At 47.3% G+C, this 14,033-nt stretch overlaps 1 protein-coding gene across 1 annotated transcript in view; it reads left to right on the top strand.

Moving 5' to 3' along the window:
- Positions 1-123: 123 nt before the first annotated feature.
- Positions 124-14,033, top strand: part of STXBP6 (syntaxin binding protein 6) — a 254,986-nt gene continuing 241,076 nt past the window's right edge. Inside the window, exon 1 of the mRNA XM_059373023.1 lies at positions 124-501. The gene's annotated coding sequence lies outside the window, so the exon portion shown is untranslated. The remainder of the gene's footprint in view (positions 502-14,033) is intronic.

The raw sequence follows: 14,033 nt of genomic DNA, 5'->3' as shown, positions 1-14,033 counted from the left end.
CCCCCCCCCCCCCCCCCCCCCGCCACTGGCCCTTTGCTCCAGGGCCCCCTCCGCGGCACTGGCTTGTCCCTCCCTCCCCTAGTCCCACGTCTGCAGTCCCGAGCCCGGGGCGGGTCCTCAGCCCCCCGCCGCAGCTCTCTGCCCCGGGCCAGGGCGCTCGGGCTCGCCCACGGCGGCACTGGGCATGCTCAGAGGCGGCCGCGGGGGCAGGTTTGCTCCGCAGGCGCTCGCACTCGGTGGCTGGCGGGCGCGCGGTTGCAGCTGGAGCTCCAGCGCCCGGAGTTGGAGTTGCCGGGAGTTTCCCCCCCTCAACCCCTCCCTCTTGGCGCGCGGCAGCGGGAGTCGGCGCGGGAGCCGCGAGCGGCGGCGAGCCAGCGCCCGGGCCGGCCGAGCCTTGTCCGGAGCTCGGAGCCCCGTGCGGGGCAACCCCCGGGGAGGAGCCTCGCCGGCTGGGACGCGTGCTGCACACGGGCACTGCCCCGGCACCAGCCGGGCTGCACGGTAGGGCCGGGGCGTGGGGCACCGGGCGGGAGAGGCAGAGGCCAGGCCGGGTTTGGAGGGGACGCGGGGGGTGGGGGGGATGCGGCTGCAGTAGCCGCGGCGGTCGGGGCACCCCGAGCTCGGTCCGATGCGGGCGGCCGGGGCAGGGACCTCACTGCGGGGCCCTGGGAGTAGGGAGGTGCCCAGAGAGATGCGTTCAACTTGGCGGGCAGCGGGAGAGGGGGCTGCGCGCACAGGCGCAGCTGCTTTGTGCGCGCTGTGAGGGACTCGGTCCCTGGTTCTCCCCAGACCTGGGACCCAGTGTGCGGAGAGGATTAGGCAAGCCGCGGAGCGGAGCAGTTTCCTCCGAGAAAGTTGAGGATGGAGCCCTTCTTTCCGCACTGTCCCCGCGGTAGGATGAGTCCCGAGGGTGCCGCCCCGAGACCCTGGTGTGGAGGAGCGGAGTGGGTCGCTGCGCCCCTGGCCTGAGTTCCTTCACCCCTGGCTGAAATCCGCGATTCACCAGATCTCTTCCTTAGGGTCTTCTAGGAAAATCATTCCTGCCAAAAGTGAGATAGCCTGTCCGGGCGGCACTGCTCCCTACCTCCAGATCGTGTAGCTGGGCGCTGCCCCCTCCCCAACCTCCGACGTGGTCAGGGGCGCCCGGTTCCGAGTTAGCGCGGGTAGCGCGGGACGGAATCGAGCCCCACACACATGGGGCAATATGGCTGGGGTAGGCGGATGGTACAGTTTTTCCTCCAGCCTTTCCTCAGGTTTACAGCACCCCGCCAACCCCACCCTGCTTATCTTCGCAGAGGACAGGACTTAAAGGGAAGGACCAGATGGAGGGTTTGAGTTGACATTCTGATCCTTAGGAAAGGGTGCCTGGATTTATCGGCCTTGGGCTCTGGCCCCAGGACTTCATAACGAATCCTCCCTTTAATTATTCTTCCTTAGGGACTGGGTGGGAAACAACAGGGCCAGTGGGTCCACCAGAATGTCCGCCTCATTCCACAGGCTCCTAACATCGCGTTGCAGGCCACCCCAAGACCCTGGAACTGGCATTGTGCAGGTTGCTGGGGTGTGGAGGATGCTGCCGGTTTCTTCTAGCTCCACTTTTTTCACTTCTTGTTTTGAGTTTTGGGGTTTTGCCCGCACACGAGTGAGAGCTGTGCTGTCATAACCCCCGGGGTGGGGGGGGGGGATTGAGAGGGGGGAGTGGTGGTGGAGGAGCTTCAGCCAGGCAGTGAGACGCTTTTCGCCTCAGAGGCTGCTAGTGGGAATTGGTCCAGAAATGATTATGCGGGCTAGAAATATGCCTCTCTCTCTCTCTCCCTCCTTTTTTTCTTTTTTGGCTGAACACCTTGGCTGTTGGATTTGTGTGTTAGGTTCTTAAAGGGGCACCCACACACTGTTCGGGTGCTGTGCTTTAGGGGCTTATCGTTTCTGCTGCGTGTTTTTCTTTTTGCTTTTTCCCTGGGGTTAATCTGCTTTGGGGTGGATTTCCAGCTGTGGGACTCACATGGGGTGGGTATACAGGTTCTAGAGTCCGACCTGAGGTCAAGTTTTGTCTTGACAGCTGATGACTGTGCTGATAGACAAGTAGCCACTCTGACCTTCAGTTTCCCCTTCTATCAAATGGGGACGCTAGGGGCTTTCTCTCCTTTCATTGCAGGATTGTTGTGAGACTTGCATGAGATAATAGAAATGAAAGTTCCAAGAAAACTTGAAAGCACCATTCAGATCTTACTGTGCCTGTGCTCTTTACTCAGTTTTTTCTAAATTAATGAATACTTTTAATTATAATAAGACACCTAAGCCTTCTCCCCTCTACCCACTCCTCACCGAGATACTTAGTTGCTCAGGTCTTTGGAAATAGCTGTTTATCCATTTTTTTTTTTCTTTTCCTAAAATCCACCTCTCAATTTTAAGGGTTGAGGTTGAGCCCTCATACTTATCTGAGGAAAGGAGCCTGGTGTAGATTAGGAGATCTCCAGGGTTGCCTTATCAATGTTCAGAGTCCTGGGCCCCAAAATTGGCATATCAGCTAGATCTCTATGAAGAGAATAAAGGTTGATGAGTCAGCCAACCCTGGACTGGAGCTCTGACTTGGCCTCCAACAGTGACCTTGAACTAAGGACTTAACCCCTCATCAGTCAGATTAAGAGCCAGTAGTCACCAAAAACAAGAAAGGGTGGGATTTCCTCTCACTGGACTAATAAGGGTTTAATCCAGCTCCTGGGCCTCCCAAGTGCTGCATCTTCCCTAATCCTAGAGCAGGGTTTCTCAATCGTGAGCATCAGAGTCAACTGGAGGGCTTGTTAAAACAAAGTGCTGGGCTGCACTGCCAGAATCTCTGATTCTCTAGGTCTAGCGTGGAGGAAAGGGGGCCCAATAATTTGTATCTCCAACTAGTTCCAGATGATGCCAGTGCTGCTAGTCCAAGGACTAGCAATTCTGCCAACAGAATCATTGACTTACGGCAGGGAGATGTGTGTGTGCATGAGAGAGAAAAAGAGAGAGGTGAGGTTTGTTCTGAAATGCGATTATTTTAATACTTCACACACAGAGCTCTAGGGTGTTTTAGGAACTTACCTAAAGCATTTTGCATTTCCAGTACCTGTGTCACTTACAATGGTCCAGTTTTTAATAATCCTGATTGCTCTTCAAATTAATGAATCTTACCCACATAGAAGATAGGATTCCCCCTTCTTTTTCACACTGTAAAATACTCAGCCTCTGGTTTCTAGGTGACTCCTGAGTGGACTGAGATTGGTGACCCTGCTATTGATAAGTCCTTTCTTTGGGGATCTCAGACATTTGTGCAGGGGATGGGTGCATAAAGTTATGGCAACTTGAACCTTAAGATTGGAAACCAGGTCAAATAGCTATAAGCCAGTGTTAAACAAAACAAAACAAAACCCTGGCAATGTGCTTCCTTCTCTAAATGGACAGCTTACCCAGAACTAGGGGGTGGGGAGAGAAGGTGTAGTATACTTTGTGACAGATGTTCTTTGGTGGTCAGACCTGGCAAAGGCCTTCCCTTCCTCTGTCAATGGTGATGTTGGAGGTGAATGAGGTACTCTCTCACTCTGAGGGGAAGGAAGGCTGACTTCCGGGGGCAGCTGTGCAGTATATCAGCCTCTCTCTATCTTTTGCTAATAATCAAGGACTGTTTACCACAACCCTGTCTTAAGCTCTTCTTGCCCCCCAAGCTAGAGTGCTGGATTGAGAGCCCACCATGACTAGTTGTGGCCTTGAACTTTAACTGCTTTGTATCAGAGAGGCCTTGGGAGGGAGCCTGTTGGAGTTGGGCGGGCCCCTGAGATGACATCCTAGAGAAAGAATAAGGTTTATGTAGCACCCAAATGACTAGTTGTAAGAGGAGATTAGAACTTTAATAAGTTCTTGTGTTGCCCTGCCAAATGGAATCCCAGCTGACCACATGCTTTATCTTAACCTTCCATTTGTGCTTTGTTTTAGTTTTAGGATGATTAGCACTAGAGAGACCTATCAGTAAAATCAGAAACCTATTCAAAAACTCAAGTGTACCATTTAGTGTTTTAGTAGATAAAACTGCAAGGCCCATGCCTATCTTCCTGATGGTAATCAGCACACAGTGAAGAAATCCCTTCCGGTTGTAATTCTTCAGATTCACTAGCTAATTTAAATGGTTTCTCCTACTTAACATGAGTAGGGAACATTTCTATTTTAAAATTCTTTCCCATAACTTGATGTTTATATTTTGGGTGTTACCCCTACTTTTCACTGCTAGGATTTTTTTTCCAGTGTGGGGGAGGCTTCTTTCCTTATCTCTGTCGTCTGCTTTTCCTAACACGTGACTACTTTGTATCTTCACTCCCTTGGATAAGTCTGTTGTGAGACGGTCTTTATGAGACCTTAGTTCTCTTTGGTCTTTGGACGGTTCTGGGTCGTAGAGAGTCATAGCCCATTCCTGGAACACTGTTTTCCCCAACCTTCCTAGAGCGTACTTAAACTAAAACCCGGGTTGCCTGATACTAGCTCAATTCTAAAATACACCCCCCCCCATTATATCATTTTTCAATTTCAGAAATCTGGATGGGTCTTCAAAACTATGAACACTTTTAATGTATGTTTTTTTCTTTTTCTGTAAACCGTCATGGAAATAGAGGGACTTCCAATTTACAATATTCTAAAACAAAGCAAATTTGGTTCCTTACACGGGTAGAAAATATGGTTTCTACTCCATGCTGTCCAGCTGATAGAATTAAGCAGCAATTGAATTAGCTCAGCAGTTTCTGGAGTACATCAGAAGAATCCTATTGGGGTGGCCATTAATAGGTATGCTCTTGAAAAGGGCAGATCAATTTGGAAGCACTGCCTGTTATTTTTCCCTCTTAGAGATTCTCAACATGTGCATCATCATATCAGAGTCTCTGGAAAGTACCAGAGTTAACAGCCTCAACAACAACGTCTTGGTTGTATTTATTCAATTAAACATTTCCCAAAATGCAACGTTTTTGAGGTTATGTGTGGATCTTCTAATACTCCATTACCACATTAGTACATCCCAACAATTCTAATATGCTAATTAATATCAGCTATGGGTGGGCTGGTTTCACCTAGTTTCCATGGTGGGGATAAACTGTGAAAATGTAAATGATGGGTGGTTGTGCTTCTTTAGAGAAGAGAAGGGGCGTTTTAGGTTGGTGGCATAATGGAGCAGGAGTATAAAGGATTGTACTTGTGCCTGCATGTCAGTAATTTTCAGAGCACACAGGAAAAGGATCATGCCTCGCACAGGGTAAGACTGAGTGAATCTGTGTTGGTGGTCAAAGAACCTGCTGTTCTTTCTTGATTCTTTGAAATCACTGAAGTAGCCATGAGTTCTGGTTACCACAGAAGAGCTACTTGTGGAGAAAGAGGAGGGGGCCCAACACTCAGGTTAAAAACAAGAAAGGGCACATGAGACACAAAGAGAATCAAGGTTTCTAGGCCTTTAGAGGACAGTGGGTCCAAGTACAGAGGGAAGTCCAGCTGTCTTGGGTATTTGGAAGAAGAGCTTTCCAGGAAGAAAGGGTGTGCCCAGAGTTTCAAAAAATAGCATGAAGGAAGAAGTCTTGCCACTTTGCGATAAAAAGGCAACCCAATTTTAAAATGGGCAACGGCCTTAAATGGACTTTTTTTTTCAAAGATTTTATTTATTCATTCGACAGAGATGGTGAGAGAGAGCACAAGCAGGGGGAGAGGCAGAGGGAGAGGGAGAAGCAGACTCCCCACTGAGTTAGGAGCCCAACATGGGGCTCAATCCCAGGATTGACCTGAGCTGATCATGACCTGAGCTGAAAGCAGATGCTTAACCATCTGAGCCATCCAGGTGTCTCTTAAATAGACATTTCTTTAAAGAGGGTACACAAATGGCAATAAGTGAATGAAACGATGCTCAAAACCATTAGTCGTTAGGGAGATACAAATCGAAACCATGTAGTATCTCACACCCATCAGGATGGCTGTTATTAAAAGGATGTAGAAGACCAGTTGTTGGTGAGGATGTGGAGAAATGGGAACCCTTGTACTTTCCATTGGTGCAGGGAATGCAGAATAGTGTAGCCACTTTGGAAAACAGGCAGTTCCTCAACCTAGTACACAGAGGTACCCAAGCACCAGTTTCATTCCTGGGCATATACCCAGGAGAACAGAAAACATGTTCACATAAACACCTGGACAGAAATGTTCACAACAGCATTATTTATAATAGCCAAAAAGCGGAAACAGCCCAAATGCCCACCAGCTGATGAATGGATAAACAAAGTGTGGGGTATCCATACGATGGAATATGGTTCAGCTGTACAAAGCAATGCAGTTTGATTCGGGCTACAGGGATGAACCTTGAAAACATGCTATGTGAAAGAAGCCAGACCCAAACGGCCCTATGGTGTATGATTCCATTTGTATGAAATGTCCAGAATAGGCAAGTCCGTAGTGACAGAAGGTGCATTAGTGGTCGCCAGGGGCTGTGGAGATGGGGAGAATGGGGAGTGATTATTGATGCGTACAGGTTTCTTTATGGGGTGATGAAAAATGTTCTGGAATTAGTGGTGATGATTACATAACTTTGCAAATACAAAATATTGAAGTGGAGTCTCTAAAACGGTGAATTTTATGAGGTATGAATTCTATCAGGATAAAAAAGCAAGAAGGCTTGGAACAAAAAGAAAATAGTAAGAAAAGAAATGTCAGAGAACTGTAGAACTCTAGCGTATTCGTTTCAGGCCAGATTTTCCTTTTGGAGAAAAGAAAATATCTAGATGATTCCTTTGTCCTTGCTGTCTTTGGGTCTTCTAGGGTTTTCCTGTTACTTTATGATCCAGATTCTTCTCCTGAATTAAAGGCGCTTTGCTCCAAGTGGCTCCTGAGTCAGTGGGATAGGTTTTGTGGCATGAGCCTTGGGATCGTCAGATTGGAGTATGTTTCTGGACTTCCCTCCAGAGACAAATTCCATATGCAGGCTTCTTTGCTGTGACCCACCAAAGCGCAATAGGCTCTTCTGACTGGCAGCTTATGTTTAGCTCCTCCCTTAAGATTTGACTGTGACAGATGTCTTAGTGTCATCTTCCAGTTTGTTTATGGAGGCCTGTCAAGACCGCCCTTCAAAAAAACCTCTGTCTGAAGCAGAGTTCAGGTGCCATTTGTCATTACACAAGCATCACTGTGTTTGGATCCAACAGTCATGATACCACAAGAGTTTTTAACTCCACTGGAGCTGAGGCTGCCATCCCCCTGGGAGAGATGATGCTTCTCTCTTCATCGCTGTAGCATAGCTAGGCTTCTTAAACTCATGGGCAGAAACACCCTGGGGATCTTGTTAAAGTGCTGAGTTTGATTCAGTAGGCCAGGGCTTGGGGCCTGAGATCCTGCCCTTAGAACAACCACTACGTGCTTGCTGCTGGTCCGTGATCACTCTGAGTAGAAGCCAGTGCAGTGTGGAGCAGATGGCCTTAGATTAAAGCAGAGCTGAGTAGCTCTGAGTAGTGGCTCTGCCGCTAATTTACTTGGGGAACTTGGGCGATGTAAGTCACATCTGAGTTACAACTTTCTTCTCTGTAACATCAGAGTAAGACCTATCTCACAGAAAAGTGCCTAACCTAATGGGCATGGAATGCTGCCTTTTTGCCTCCCCCTTCTGTAAAGGGCTAAGAATTCCACGGTCAGGACTAAGGGAAAGGGTGCCTGGGTGGCTCAGTGGGTTAAGCCGCTGCCTTCGGCTCAGGTCATGATCTCAGGGTCCTGGGATCGAGTCCCGCATCAGGCTCTCTGCTCAGCGGGGAACCTGCTTTCTCCTCTCTCTCTCTCTCTCTGCCTACTTGTGATCTCTCTCTGTCAAATAAATAAATAAAATCTTTAAAAAAAAAAAAAAAGGACTAAGGGAAAGAAATGTGTGAAGCCAAGGGCTTCACAGGGGTTTTTGATTTGCCTGGATGGGATGAGAGGGGAGAGGATGTAGTAGATGAAGCATGAAACCTGGTCCTCACGATCTGAAACCTGGTTGATTTTCAAATTACCATAGCTTTGGTAAAGTCACTGTGCTAGTCTCAGCTGAGTCCGGATAACTTTTAGGTGTCGGGTCTTTACTTGGCTTTGATGGAGTTGATTTTTCCTTTTTTAATTTTTTTTAAAGATTTTATTTCTTTGAGAAAAAGCGCACAAATATTTTATTTTATTTTTTTACAGATTTTATTTATTTGAGAGAGTGAGCACAAGTAGGGGAAGTGGCAGGGGAGCTGAGCAGAGAGCCCAACACAGGGCTTGATCCCAGGACCCTGAGATCATGACTTGAACCTAAGGCAGATGCTTAACGTACTGAGCCAACCAAGGACACCGGAGTTGGTTTCTTTTTGACCAGAAGGTCATCTCTGAGCTGCTCAGTTGGTGGTCTCTGCCCATCCCTGCCTAGCTGCCTACTCCCTCCCTTAGTGACCTTTATCTCTTTCCCAGACAGGAAATAAAGGGAGCTAAAATGCAAACCACTGGACTTCATGAACAGCATGGATGAAAGTTTCTGGGGATGAGGGTGAAAGTATTTGTTTCATTATCGACTTTAGAAAATCTGGGCGTTTTGTTAATTTGCTTTCCATGAATCTGTTAACTCTGGGAAGGTTGGATAGAATTAGTTTAATGGGGAACAAGGGATGAGGAGGAAGTGGGAACTAAATCTTGGCACTGGCTGTAGTTTTCCAACCTGGAGCCTGTGTTGTTTGCCCACCGGGTCTCCATTTCCCTGCCAGCCTGGCTCTTGGGGCTGGTTTTGAGGCTGGGCGTGAATAGCCCCTGTGAGAGTGGTCTGGGCTCTAAGAGGGCACACCAGCACTCCCCAGGGCTGGCTGAGGTAGCGGCATCTGCGTAGGGTTACACAAGGTGAGTCGACGTTTGTTAACTTTTGTCTCTATCTCCTTGATCCTCATTTGAAGGGAGAGGAAATAAGAGATTGTGTTTACACTTCAGTGAAGTGGACAGATCCTTTTCACTTTCTGCTGGGGGAAAAAAAATAGACATGAGTAGTTCCTCAGGTTTTAACAAATCCCTAAGTGCAGTAAGTCCAACTCGTTTCCAAGCCTTCACAGCCTGCAATTCCTTGCTTTCCTAAGGACGGCGATGTCACCGTGTGAGGCCCAGTTTCACCTTCTTGTTTGACTGTTTGGTGGATTGGCCTGTGTGGCTCTTTCATGCCCGATTTTGAAGAGAATGAGATTATTCACTTAGTTATGGAGCTAGGGCTGGGCATTTAACCTGATGTTGCGCCAACATCAAGCAATCAAAGATAAGAGTCCGGCTGAAGCCCAACACACTAGGCCTCACTGGCACTTACAGTCCTTCCAGAAGGTGGAGGAGGAGTGTTGCTCAGAAGTGGGAAAGATCTGATTTTGGAGGCGAGGGAGTGTGTGTGCTCTAATCTCCTTGCCACTCTGTGCATAAAGGAGCTTGGCCAGAGAGGGTCGGCCTCACCCAGCTCTTTATTTTGAGACTGCCAGGAAAATGTCGCCTCACACAGGGTCAGGTGGAAAGCCAGCGGTATCTAGTGGTTGAGAAGTTAATATTATTCTTGAAGTGATTAATCGACCCATCATTAAGTCGCAATAAGGAAGCGGTCCTGCTGCCGAGAAGGAACGAGGTATATAAAGCTGGGGGTTCCAGAAGGAAGGCCTTTTCAAATTAAATCCTTGTGCAACTATAACAGTAGTTAAAAACAAAAAACATCTGGCCCCACAGGTAAAAATTTGGTGCTTATCAAAAGAGTTCAGGGGTCATAAAATGGACATACTTCCTCATCCACATTGCCAACCACACTGCCACTGATTTTTAAAAATGGGACAGGGAGTCCTGAATTTAGGCACTTCGTTTTGGAATAGCCCTTGTTCTCCAGCCCCACTGGGCTGTGAACGCCTCCCAAGGCTGGGATCTTCATTTTTGTGTCCCCGAGGCCTAGCATGTCTGACATATAGGGGAGACTCCATCAAAATAGACAGAGCTGGGCAGCTGCTTTCTTCTGGGATTCCCCTCCACTGTGCCGTCCATCAATTTTTCTGTCAGTCTCTTATTTTTCGTATTTAACATCTCCCTGGAGATTGTGATGTGCTAGCATAGAACACAGGTCTAAGCACTCCACAAATACTGATTCCTCTTGTCTCCATAACCACCCTCACATGCAGGTAGTGCTAGGGACTTCCCCTTACTTTCCAGTTGGAGGGTTTGTAGCATTTCCAGTGTGAGCTGAAAAGCACTGTTTATGATGGAAAGCTTATTACAGAGCAGTTCATGATACAGCTGTGCAAACGGAAAGTCTACTAACTCATGTTGGCATTGAAAAGTAAATTCATAAATAAAGAACCTACGCTACCACCCTAAAACTCTTGAAAGGAAGCCCCCCCCCCCCCCCCCCCGCCACCCAGAGCTCCTCAAAATTTCTGATTCTCCTCAGGTTCTCCTGCTTCTCAACGGCGTCCACTGTAGGACGTGATGATGTCCTGCCAGTTTGTGGTCTGCAGAGTGTCCTCACTAGATTTTATCTGAGACTCATCATTACCTAGCTAGTTTCTCTAGATGAGAGAAGTGAGGCCCAGGGAGTCAAACTCCCTCGGAGTTCTGGGCTCCCCCGGGTCAGGGCGGGGAGCAGGCACAGGTGGGAAGCAGAACCCAGTGCCTCTTACTGTTCTCAGTAGGCCTGAGTGCTGACATACATTTACACTAAGGGACAGTTGAATGGGTTTGCCCTGCTTGGCATTGCACAGAAGGAGGCATTTAGATGGGTTTGCTTTAAAAAAAAAAATTTTTTTTTAAACTTAACATAAACACAGAAACAAGGACAGGTTACACGGGTCCAGTGTAGGGAATTTCCACTCCATGAGCACATCCATTTAGTCTTAACACACATGAAGAAAGAGAGAGCCGCTAGCACCCCCAGAACCTCTCCTTGGCCTGGCTGGTAACTTCCTTCTCCGTGGTAGCCACTGTCCTGACTTCTAACACTAGGGATCGCTTTTGCCAATTTTTGAGTTTCGTCTGAGTACAGTCCTCCTTTTGTATTCTTTCTTGTCTGAGTCCTTTCAGTGTTGTGAGATTCATCGCTACTGCTCATGGAGCAGAATCTGGACTGTATTCTGTTATATCAGTATACCACAATTCTTAATTACAGACGTTTGAGCTGTTTCCAGTTAGGGGCTGTTATAAAGCTGCAGTGAGCATTCATGAACATAGGTCTTTGGGGACATATGGGTATGAGTCGCTGGTGTGTGTGTGGGTGTGTGTGTGGCCATTCTTGCTGGGTCTTGTGACATGAATGCATTTAGCTCTAGTAGATAGAGCCAAGCAGTTTTCCAGTATGTCACTCAAATTTATAGCCCCATCTGGTGCGAACGAGAGTTCCCTTTTCCACATTCTTGCCAATACTTAGTTTGAGAAGTCATTTTCATTTTAGCTATTTCAGATGTTTGTGTAGAGGTCTCTTCTTATGGTTTTCAGTTCATATGTCCCTTATCACCACGTGAAGCTTAGTGTCTTGCATGTGTATGTTGGCATTTAGGTATCCTCTTTTGTGAGGTCTCTTGCCTGGTTTTCAATTGTGTGGTTTGTTTTACTTTTTATTTATTTATTTTTAATATTTTAGTTATTTATTTGACAGAGATCACAAGTAGGCAGATCGGCAGGCAGAGATAGGCAGGCAGGAGGGAGGAGGAAGCAGGCTCCCTGCAGAGCAGAGAGCCGGATGTGGGGCTCGATCCCAGGACCCTGGGATCATGACGTAAGCTGAAAGCAGAGGCTTTAACCCACTGAACCACCCAGGTGCCCCTATTTATCTTTTAATTTTATTTATTTATTTGACAGAGAGAGACAGAGAGAGAAAGAGAGAACACAAGCAGGGGGCATAGGAGAGGGAGAAGCAGGCTCCATGCTGAGCAAGGAGCCCCATGTGGGACTTGATTCTAGGACCCTGTGATCATGACCTGAGCTGAAGGCAGACACATAACCAACTGAGCCACCCAGGCACCTCTTTTACTTCTTAAAAGAAAATGAGAGTTCCATAGAAACATCTATGAGAAGTCCTTGAAACCTATAGTAAAGGGGGTCACCTGTCAGTGGTGTCTGATTGTTTTCTCAAACATAATTTCTGGAGAGTCCCCACTGTGGGAGTCACAGCTCGATGAGGTGGGATGAGAATATGAAGAGGCATAAAGCCCTTAGTGGGGAACTTGCTGAAAAGTTGGGGCGTCCCAGGGTATGTGACTCATCGCAATTATAAAATTGTGAGGTCACCTGAAAGCTTCAGAGTACCTATAGCCTATAAGTGAATTTGCCTTTTATGGCAGTCTGGATGGTTGTACACCCAGCTCCAAAAGTGTTGAGGAAAACATTTTGGAATTTCTTATTTTTAGCTTGTTTCCAAAATGCCCTTCGAGCCTGTATTTGATTTTGGGAAATAGCAGAAGACCTCCCAGAACCCAGTCAGTGAATTGGGAGGGTGTTTCATGGCTGACTTAAAAACAAAACCTTATTTTTGAGGCTATACCTATAAGGGAGGAACTTCTCTGAGGGGGTAAAGAGGGTAGATTTAGCAGGGAGACAGCATGGTTCTGAGGGCCTGCTTCACTTTTCACTATCTCTTATCCTTATGGTAACCTTGGAGCTGTTACTGCTCTTGAGGGTTCCACATTAGAGATGGAAAGTCAGAGAGATTTTAGAAGTAGAAAGAGAGCATGATTTGAAGTCAAAACTGGCTCTGTCTTATCTGAGGGCCACTAGCTTTGCTTTTTCCCACCGTACCTCCCTTCTGACAAAGTGCTGAAGGAACTTTGGACTGCAAAGATCTAGTTGTCCCCTGCCCTGTTATAGACCCCCAGGAACTTCCCCAGGGGACAGAAGTCAGTCAGGCTTCAGGGCACTTGTCCTTCCCAAACAGAGTCCCTGAGGCCCTGCTATTCAAGAGAGCAGCTTCAGGCTTTACAACGTCCTGGCCGGACTAGTCTGACCTGTAGGCTTTACTCTGCCTGCTCTTCTTCCTGGCTGGCAAGCAGCCACCCAGGAAACACTCTTATAAAGACAAGACGTGTTGATGAATACTGTCACTATTGGAAACTATCTTCTGCAGAGAATGTAATCTTTCTCGAGATGGGTACTTATATAAGATATAAGTATATATATATGTGCTTATATGAGCTTATATAAAATATGACCTCTGACCAACAGAGGCAAAATACTGCTGAGCTCTTTAATAGTCATTCGTTCCTTATCTTAAAGTCATCTATTAGTTTTGTCTGAAACTGAGTGGGTTAATGCCTTTGGCATGTGGTACAGATTTTCCAAAATAATCCCTGAAAAGAATACCCTGGGTAGACTGTTTTCTGATAGGGGTATCCAGCTGCCTCTGAGATGTGGGAGTCCTAGGAGAGCTGTGGAATAAATACACGAAACCATCCCAGAGGCTTATTCTCACCCTTTTTGGCTTATGGACCTCAGCAAGCTGGCTTTGTTCCGTCAAGATCAGGAAATGTTGTCTAAAAGCTGAGTACATAGAGGGGCACCTAGGTGGCACGGTGAGCTGAGCATCTGACTCTTTGTTTTGGCTCAGGTCATGTCTCAGGGTTGTGAGATCGAGCCCCAGGTCGGCTCCAGACTCATCACAGGATCTGCTTGAGATCCTCGCCCTCTGCCCCTCCCCCCACTTGCATGCTCACATGTGCACACTCTCTCTCTAAAATAAGTAAATACATCTTAAAAAAAAAAACTGAGTACATAGAAAGCAGAAGCTACACTAATTATTCTGGCTCAAAGCAGGGGCAAAGAAGCCTCTGGACTTCTCTTACGATGGCACAGTAGAGTGGTTTCTTCGTTTGGTGGCTTTCTTTATACTTAGCACCTATATCCTGCACAGCCTCAGTTTTCAGGGCACAGCTCTGGGTGATGGGCAGCCAGATAACCAAATCATTTCCTGTGCAGATTAAAAATTTATTTTATTTCTCTTCACACAATTTTCCTGGATAAAATGAGGTGTGTGGGGGTAGGGGGATGTGCAGCTATTT

This window comes from Mustela nigripes, chromosome 13, assembly GCF_022355385.1.
Source record: "Mustela nigripes isolate SB6536 chromosome 13, MUSNIG.SB6536, whole genome shotgun sequence".
In the NCBI taxonomy this organism is placed as follows: domain Eukaryota; kingdom Metazoa; phylum Chordata; class Mammalia; order Carnivora; family Mustelidae; genus Mustela; species Mustela nigripes.
Note: the sequence above shows the minus strand (reverse complement) of the source record. Positions and strands in the feature narration are given on the sequence as shown.